We start from the raw sequence: 9,909 nt of genomic DNA on the forward strand, positions 1-9,909 counted from the left end.
AATTAAAAGGCCGTGCCGCCGAGATCATTAGAGGCGCAGTTCAAATGAGGGTAGTACAATATTGAGGAAAGAAATTGGCGGTGTCCTTTCCGGCATTCGACTCCGTCGATTTCAGGAAGCTGCAAATTTGTGCTCAGTTTTAACTGAAAACAACCACTTCTCAACTTGGTGGCCAAAGGAAGTGATGAAGATTTATTTCACCGAAATACAAGACTATCCAAAAGTCCATGAATATTTGAAAATTTGATACTTCACGGAATAATATAGGCAGAGAGGTAAAAATTGACACAAGTGCTTAAAATGATATGATGTTTCATGGAAACCGAAAACGTGCACAAAATGACCATCAGATGGCGCTTACTGCGCTCATATCGGTAGGTATGGTGAGAAACTGTCGTTCGATGTGTCTTTCAGCATACCTAATAGGTCGGACGATAGCGGTAGACTTGCGACTTCACGTAACATCACGACCAACAATCACACGGGACCTGGGAGGTCAAGCATGATGGGCATGGCGGCTCAGCACGCGATCCTCGCCAAACGATGGGCGCGAGAGATCTTTCACAGGTGTAGCTATATGGGGTGGAGTACAGTCCCGCATAAAATGCTGGAAGATAATTTTATCAACCAGGCTAGGGATGATCTGACTTCCTTTCTCACTACAGCTCATTTTACACGCGATTCTCATGCGGTGTCGCTGACATGTTGCTGTCCAGCGCCATCTGTTGGCCAGTTTTTGCACTCTTTGGTTTCAATAAAACTTAATGTCATATCAGACGTGTGTGTGTCAAGTTTTACCTCTCAATCTACGTCCATGCTAAGCCTCTTCGTTTCTGAATAACTGCTGCAACCCTTATACATCATGCCGAATTTGCTCATTGCATTCATTCATCTCTTTGTCTCCCTTTACGATTTTTGCCCCCACATTTCCCTCCAATTGCAACTGGTGATCCCTTTATGTCTCAGAAGGTGTCCTACCAATCTAGCCCTTCCTCTAGTCAGGTTGCGCCACGAATTTCTCTTCTTCCCTGTTCTATTTAATGCCTCCTCATTAGTTTCGTGATTTACTAATCCTCTTCTTGTTTAAACCGTTTATCGTCCCTGTTTTACTTCCATGTGTGGCTACATTCTATACAAATACTTTCAGAAAGGACTGCCTAACACTCAAATCTATATTCGGTGCTATAAAATTTCTCTTCAGAAACGCTTTTCTTGCCATTGCCAGTCTACATTTTATATTCTCTCTACTTCAACCATCATCAGTTTTTTCTGCCCAAATGACAAAATTCATCAACCAATTTAAGTGTCATTTCCTAATCGAATTCCCTTAGCATCATCCGATTTAATGTGACCGTGATGTTTGCTTTTGTTGATTTTCATTATGTATTCTCTTTTCAAGACACTACTCTTCCAAGTCTTTTGCTGTCAGACAGAATTACAGTATCATCGGTAAACCTCAAAGTTTTTATTTCTTTTCTGTCAACTTTAATTCCTGCTCCAAATTATAATTTGGCTTCCTTTGCTGCTTGCTCGGAGTGATTAAATTAATGATATAAGAGATTGGACATTGTATAGTCAAACAGGCATAATAAACGTTTTATTAGCATTTTACGAACGATATTTATCACATGGAAAGTTGCCTTCTCAGATCTTGTCTCAACTCTGCAGTGCAAATTACTTTTTATAAGATCCGTTCCACATTTAATTACCTTTGCTGGGGCGCACGGATCGTTAATTTAAAAAGGACACACTAGAAAGCACATACTAAGGCCGCAGTTTCAAAGATTTCTGGGCGTGGACCAGCCTCATGGTTTTCAAGTAACTGTCACCGGATTTGTAAACCGACATTTCGGCCAGTGGTGGCTACTGTAATCGTGGTAACCAGTTACAATTACTTAAAATCCATGACGCGGAGTTAGGCCCAGAAAACTTCAGAAGTTAACTGACTTTGGCTGCGGTAAGCTACGCCCTTACGGGAAGTCCACCAGTGTTTAGTGGTCTTCCGTTTATCCTTTAAGTGGCACCGAGTCCAGTGACGCATGGTCAGCACACGTGACTTGCGTCAAGGCCTTCGTGAAACTACGAAAGCGTCGCCTGCATGCGGGAGGTGCAAACAGCCCAGTCATCGAGATTTAGGTTTTCCGTGGCTTCCTTATTTTGAAGCCGAATGCCGTGATTGTTCCTTTGAGAAGAACACCTTCATCCTATCCGAGTTTGGATGGTTTCGTTGTCGATGGGAAGTTAAACTGCATTTTCTCGGTCCCGTACCTCAATCGGTAAATCTGGAACTCTTATAGGAATATTTTGTGGTCCATCTGCATGACTTTTAAAAACCCTTTTTCTCACGAACGGTCGCACGTATCACGTTGAAATTTACGCCACATCTTAAAGCCTACGGTCCATTGGCGATATAAAGACTGGAAGATTCTAAGCCAATGCAATCGAAAGATGCGGCTATTTATGTCACATGTTTTGATACTCGTAACTCAGTCACCAAAACATACAGGGTGCCACTTTCCAGTGGTCTAGTACCATGAAATTTGCCAAGAAGCAAGGTTTCACTGTTCAAGTATAGGAACAAAATAAGAAAATTGTTAATTTGTAATTACAACAGACGAAAGATTATTTTTGTCATTTGTTATCAGACTTTAAACTTGAAATCAAAACATTCTACGAAGTCTTGGAATCCCTGGCACTGATATCTTTCCAGTATCAATGTCAATGACAGGCTGAAACCGTCGACATTCTCGATTCCCGGAATGGACGAATTGTCTACACACATACATACATACATACATACGTAATTAAGTATGTACGAAACCCTCAGTGTGCGAGTCCTACTCGCAACTGGCTACTTTTTTTCCATTCCACTCTTCATTCCAAGGAAGGATGGAATGTGCTAGACTATTCTTAGAATTAGCGAGCTGATTTAGCCATTTATTGTGGAATTAATTTCGGCTGACGAAAGGGTACTTCGAGACATTAGACATCTAACAGAAAAACCAGAAATTTGCTAATTAGATCAGTAGCCTTTAACTGTCACAACGTAATCTCTCTTCCTTCTTCCTAACGACGGACGGAACATTCTGTTCGACCAGTTGTTTGGTCGTACCAACAAAAAATCTCTACTTATCAGTTATTCTCCGCACTGGTTCGAGGGTGCAAGAAACAAAAAGTGGAATTTGCCAGTACACCTACATTTCAACTTATTTATCGTGCAGCTCAGTTTTGAATATTAAGAATGCTAAGACAGTATTGCTACAGAAAACATATGAAATAGATGACCGCATCTAAGATTTTCGTCTTTAGTGAAAAAGAAACTGAAAACGAAATTCTAACAATTTAATGTACGTGAACAGAAAAGTTATCTTGTTAGGGAGCCTTAGAAATCAATTAATTTGTAATTTCACAATCACAATAAGCACTCGCTCGGATATGGCAGTTTGTGCTACGGAAAAATATCTTCTTTCGGCAAAAACAAAGATATCTTAGGAAATAAAAAAAATGTGAAAACATTTTCAACTCATGGCTTTTAACAAAAGCACACTTTTCAAGACATCTCTGTTTCTAAACTTTCAGAAACACGAACCCTTTCATAAACGCATAACTTAGTTATGTTCCACTCAAGTATGTTCTGCAGTGCTTTGCCTCAAAGCACTTTTTGGAAAATTGAATTGTACGTATATCAAATGAGCAATGCATTACTTTTGGTGAAATTTTGCAAGTGTTATCTAGTGCCTAATTTATGTTTCTTTCCTATAAAGCCGGCCAGTGTGGCCGAGCGGTTCTAGGCGCTTCAGTCTGGAACCGCGCGACTGCTACGGTCGCAGGTTCGAATCCTGCCTCGGGCATGGATGTGTGTGATGTCCTTAGGTTAGTTAGGTTTAAGTAGTTCTAAGCTCTAGGGGACTGATGACCTCAGATGTTAAGTCCCATAGTGCTCAGAGCCATTTGAACCATTTGTAAAGAAAATATCATTTGAAGACCAATTTGGTAAGAAAAGGAATGAACTTGGGCATGAATAATGTTAATCTTGGATTGAAACAGTTAAGTAAACTCTTCTGAATGTAAATTCGAATGGTAAGACCAATGCTTCAACCCAACACCACTCCACTAATTATTATCATTAGAAATGTCCGGTCGACTAACTTGCCTAACAGCTAATTATACGCCAAAATGCGGATACGAAGCCTTCAACTCCCCAATTAGCTGTTCTGAACTGCAATGGCGTCCGTACATAGATGAAAACTGCAAATATATTCTACACAGATCGCTCTGATTTGCTGTAAGTTCAAAAATCAGCACTACACCCAGCTTACAGCAGTTTTGTAAGGATTATTCATGAAGTATAGGAAGTCTAAGACCTGCAGTTGTACAGTTCCGTATCCCTGTTATATAAACCACGTGATCGTCACTGCCGACGGAGGATTTCACTTGCAAGGGAGGTCACGACGTTGGGACCACAGATTTACTTCAACCGTAGCACACCTTTAGTAGATCCTTGAAACAACAGTGTGCGAGCAGCAACGTGCACTACTCTGGCAATTCCGACAAAACCGGAAGAGAAGTATTACGTGTCTATTCTGTGACTTATGTATCTGTGCGTAAGTGCCGGAGTTCAAGGTGGTCAAGTGGTCAGCGTCCGAGCTTCGTGAGACGAACGTATAGGAGACGACGGTTCGACTCTCGTTCAGACTTAATTTGATCTATATTTCTTTTAATCACTGGTCATATTATTTAATTTATATGTCATCTGAGAGGAAATGCAATTAAAAAACTAAGAGTAATTGTATGGGGCTTTAGTGAATGTCGTGTTATTTGACTACTTCCTATTTTTAATTAAATTTAATTAGAACAAATGTTTATGACTCCCGACAAGTAAACGAAGAATCGCATACAGTTTTCTAGAAAATTTATGCCTGTCGTGATTTGTTAAATCACGTATACACTTTGCGCATCGACACGTCGTGCTGCCAACACAGACGCAAGCACAGAGGCAGGCACCATTTGGCAATTGACCTGCTTGGCGGTGGGACGTTGCTAATATAACAAGGACGAATAGTGTAGGTGCAAATCTTAAATATCATAGAATTTACACTCTTACTACAAAAATTAAATTTCGGTGGGAGTCGAACTGCTGCCTCCTACGCGTTCGTCTTACGAAGCTCCAACGCTAACCACATTTTTTAAAACCATTTTGTTCGTTATTTTTCGTTGCATTTGTTTGGGGGCGGACGTCCCATGACACCTGCTGAAGTTCGTTGGTGATCGGTTCACTCAGTTTTTTTTTAATTATTATTATAGAGGGCAGCTAATCCTCCGACCGAAGACGCTGTCCACTTGACCACCATAAATTCCAACGCGTGGCACCTACGCACAGATACATGAGTCACATTAGAGACGCGTAAAAATTCTTTTGCGATTTTCTCGGAATTGCCAGAGTAGTGCACCTTATTGCTTGCACATTATGTTGTTTTGATGGCCTACTAAAGGTGTACGAAGTTTGAAGCAAATCCGTGGCCTTCCCTTGTCGGTCTCTTTGAAAGAGTCTAGGGATGGTACACAAACGGTATGCCGGAATGAAAACGCGCCAATTCGACTGGCGAAGCGACCCATGTCGTTTACAGTGGCACCGCGCTCCACTGAGGTTTGTACCAATTTAGTTAGTTGGAGGGAGGGAGGGAGAGAGAAAGGATAACTTCGAATTCAGGCGTGATTTTACGGAGTCATCGGCGAAATCATCATTTAGGTGCCACTTAACATGGGCATAGTGAGCATCGGGTTTAATGACGTTAGCTTCCACCAGTGATGTCGCCGTCATCACCATTGATTGAGAGTAGGATAATCCGACGAATGTATCGTGACAATATTTCATTTCCCATTGTGCGCATTCCGTAGATATATTGCCTTCCCGAGAAAAATTATTTCCCTCTGTGGTAGGGTGTTTTCAAGTTTTTAGCACATTTTACGTCCTTTGTAACAAGAACATTCCTGATCTAAACTATCATATTCATACAGAGATCCCGCTTCTTCAGTAGTTAACACACGCGTGATTGTGTGACGTTGTAACTGCCACAATGATTGACTCATCCGTCAGAGCTGATGGCTTTTATCGTATTCACATCTTTTGTTTAACATTAAATATTTACTGTAAGACTTCAGAAGCCTTTTCCATCAGAAATAATCGCCGGTCGTAATACTTTTCACTAGACAAATGTCGATGCATGACGAAAATTCGGAATACGTTCAAGAAAATCAAAACGTGGTGAACGACGCCTCTCCATTTTTTCCTAGATATTTCATATTCAGTTCCTAGCTTTTAGGAAAGTGTGCCACCTATGTCACACTGTAAAATTTTTTTCTAATACAGATGACTGTTCTTGCTGCAATATTGCGCAAATATATATATATATATATATATATATATATATATATATATATATATATATCACAAGTAAATATACTAGATAGGTATTGCTACACACACACACACACACACACACACACACACACACACACACAGCGTGCCGCCATTACCTCTCCGGGAGCTCCGTCTCAACATTTCTGCGTGGGCTGCTGTGGGCACGTGAACGTGGACGAACCGGCAATTTCCTGTATTGTGTAATTCCGGACGCGCGCTTTATCAGCGAGGAAGCCACGTCACACCGTAAGCTTCAGCTTCCCCCTCCACAAAACTCTGTCACTCGCCAATTCTCTTTAGTCTCGCAGGATCACCTACGAAAGATTAACGGTGTAGTGACAATTCTGTAACTGCAGTGTGTACGATTATTCTCAGTCGATATATCGACCGTCGTCGTCGCTAAGATTCCCATCGTTAGTTGCAGAGTATAGTCGACAGTACATTACCAGACCAAACTATCGATTCAAACTGTCGATGGTTCCACAGAAATGACGTCACGTAACATCGTAAGCTGCTGTTAAAAGTACTCTTTAATTAACGACGGCTTTCGGTCATAACAAATAATTACATTAGAATAAAATAACGTCAAAAAAGGAGCACAATATCAAAAGGTCGACTCAAAACTGAATATGGATAAAACATGCTAATGTGGTGCAGAATGCATATTACCATGTAAGCATCTTTTTCCTCTACACACTTTCAAGTTGACTTTACATTGCTCTCCTTTCCTGCCGTGATTGGGTTCTAAAGTAACTCTTGCTTTTTAACTTCAGCTGTGCTGGAAAATTGTCTTTGATGGAAACAGATCGCTTGTTGAAGAATACTTTTAACAGCAGCGTTTCTAAAGTCTATTAAAGCTGTGGAGCACATGAAATATCACTGTTTCACTTTACATGATGAAGTGGAATATTGGCATGTATCTTCATTTTCTAGTGAAGTGGAATGGTGACATATGTATCTTCATTTTCTGGTAAAAGTTGTTAAGTTTCACCTCTGGTGCGAGACAAGGATGCTGCAGTAGCGAGAGTTAGTACTGTACTTGAGTGTCTTTGAAATTATCTGTTTCCGTTTGTAGTTGAAGCAATTTTAGCGATTCTGCTTGAGGAGGATACGTGCTGACATTAATTCTAGTTTTCGGGGTTCTATGAATCTCGAAACAAGGGTGACTGGTAACTGACAGGGTTTTTCCAGAGCTGTGATTAGAATATTCAAAAGCACGAACAAGCCTGCGAAAAGCAACAGCCGGTGTCGCTAGTACGTCTGAGAAGTAGTGCTTATAGTTCGCCTTCTTGCAATTGTATAGGTCAAACAGAACAGCAGAAGGAGACTGTAGAATAAGTAACGTACTGCTTTCAGAATTTTACGCCGGAGTTAGGGTCGTGTGACAGAAAAACCATGGCCATGAAAGGATTAGGACTCTGTTCTTCCAAATTACGAGTTCATTGCAGTAGGTGACTCGGCGCAAGTCCCACTGACAAGCTAGAACAAGTAGAACTTCAACAAGAGGCGGAAGGTGCGGTCTATCAGTTGTGGGATTCTTGCATGGACCGTACTAACATTTGCCTGAACAGATTTGAGAAAACACGCGGGAACCTCAAAGTGGAAACTCTAGAGCGTGTTTCTGAGCGATGTCCTGTAAATCTGACACAGGAAGGTCCCATTAATCCCTCAGCCCGAACCCAGCAACTTGCCAGTAGGTAGAAGAGCCTATGGCTCTTACGTAGTGTTTGATTCTATAATAACTACTGCCGAAGAGTACTGGAGGTACACACAAAAAATTTTTTTCGATATTAATCATGATTTATTTTATTTTCTGTGTGACGCAAATTTTTATTTATGACCGAATCTTCAGAAACTATAATGGAAAACAAAAAAATGATAAACACTGAATTTAAAAATCGTGTTTCTTCTATTTGAAGCATCCTTTAAAATTAACATGAAATGAAATATGACCCATACCCGCTGATCAGGATAAGGTATGTGTAATGTAGAAAAAATGGGTTGTGATACTAACTACAAGGCCAAGAATACGCACGCATACAGCCGACATAAGCTGCACAGAATTTCTCCTCTCACTTCTAGCGCTACTTACGTACGTCCTTTGTATGTGGCTTCAAAGCATTGAATCAATTTTCTTTATGATTATAATTCTCCGTGTCACTCTCAGTGTTGCCAAGCGGAAGGTAAAAGGACGTTATAAAACAGTTTACTATGTAAGATATACCGTAAACGGACAAAAACATGAAATGACCATATGGTACTTTTTGTCGGGAAATCCCCTCTGGGGTTGTTGGACCACTTGGTGCCAGTGTTCCTATTTGAGTCGACTTGCCCGTCGTTGAGGATGAGGCGAAATGACGAGTACAGCCCAAATACCCAGTCCGCGAGTGAATAAAATCTCCGACCCTCCGATGAATCGAACGCAGGACCACCGCGTCTAGAGGGAAAGACGCTAACCACTTTTTTGCCCCTTCCTCATTTTGTTCGTTATTGTTCTCGTCAAACAGATGTCACATGACACCCCACCAAGTTCATCGTTGAATATTTCACTCAGGTGATGTTTTTTATTTCTATTAATTTTTTATTATTATTACAGAGGGCATGCAGCCCTCAAACGCAACGCGCTGAACTACTGTGCCGGATTCCAGTAAACCACCAGCTACGTACTACAATAAAGAATAGAGTATATATCATAAAATAACTTACGTAATAACGAACAAAAAATTTAAGAGATTTAACAAAATAACACGATTTTTCATAGTAGGACAGTGTATGCATCATAAAAGAAGGAAAAGCAAGATCTAAATGTTAAAACAAATAAAACTAGTACAATATGCGTATGTAAAAGGCATATCGTAGAAATTTATGCCGACCATCGGTAGTGCTCTCCCTACGACAGCAGGGTGTTCCGGCTGCTGGTGATTTGCTAGTTGCGAGTTGCTGTGGAAGCCGATAGTGGTCCCCCTGGTGAGTGTACTTGGATATGTTGCAGATCTAGATCTTTTAACGATTGTGAGAGAAGTTGAAAATTTCATTTTCAACAGGACGGAGCGCCAGCACACTGGTATCTGCATGTAGAGGCAATTCTTAACAGTCAACTGCTTCAGCGTTGACATGACGTTCGGATGTCGCTTTGAGCCAAGGCTGCCTGATATTATGGCATGTGATTAAAAAAAAATAGTGGTTTGAGAGTGATTCCGTCTATGTGCGGCGACGCCGCAACAGAGCAGCACTAAAAATTCGGACATCTCGTCAAAGTATGGACGACTTTCACTATCGTTAGGGTGTTTGTCGTGCGTCTTGTGAAGGGTACATTCAACAAGCTAAAATGAAAACCTCGGTCCTAAACGTACTTGTGAAAACTACGTCAAGGTTACTTGGGCGTACGTGTAAAAGATATGCCCTTGCAAAAATGAATGGCTCTTTTGAAAATAAAAACATTGCAATCCTATATGTAATATTCACCCCAGTTTGGTGCTCTCATTCAA

At 40.8% G+C, this 9,909-nt stretch overlaps 1 protein-coding gene across 1 annotated transcript in view; it reads right to left on the reverse strand.

Annotated features, from left to right (window-relative positions):
- LOC126253456 (chromodomain-helicase-DNA-binding protein Mi-2 homolog) overlaps positions 1 to 6,577 on the reverse strand; it is a 360,408-nt gene extending 353,831 nt beyond the window's left edge. The window contains exon 1 of the transcript XR_007545964.1: positions 6,538 to 6,577. The gene's annotated coding sequence lies outside the window, so the exon portion shown is untranslated. The remainder of the gene's footprint in view (positions 1 to 6,537) is intronic.
- Positions 6,578 to 9,909: the final 3,332 nt, after the last annotated feature.

Source organism: Schistocerca nitens, chromosome 4 (genome assembly GCF_023898315.1).
Source record: "Schistocerca nitens isolate TAMUIC-IGC-003100 chromosome 4, iqSchNite1.1, whole genome shotgun sequence".
Classification (NCBI taxonomy): Eukaryota; Metazoa; Arthropoda; class Insecta; order Orthoptera; family Acrididae; genus Schistocerca; species Schistocerca nitens.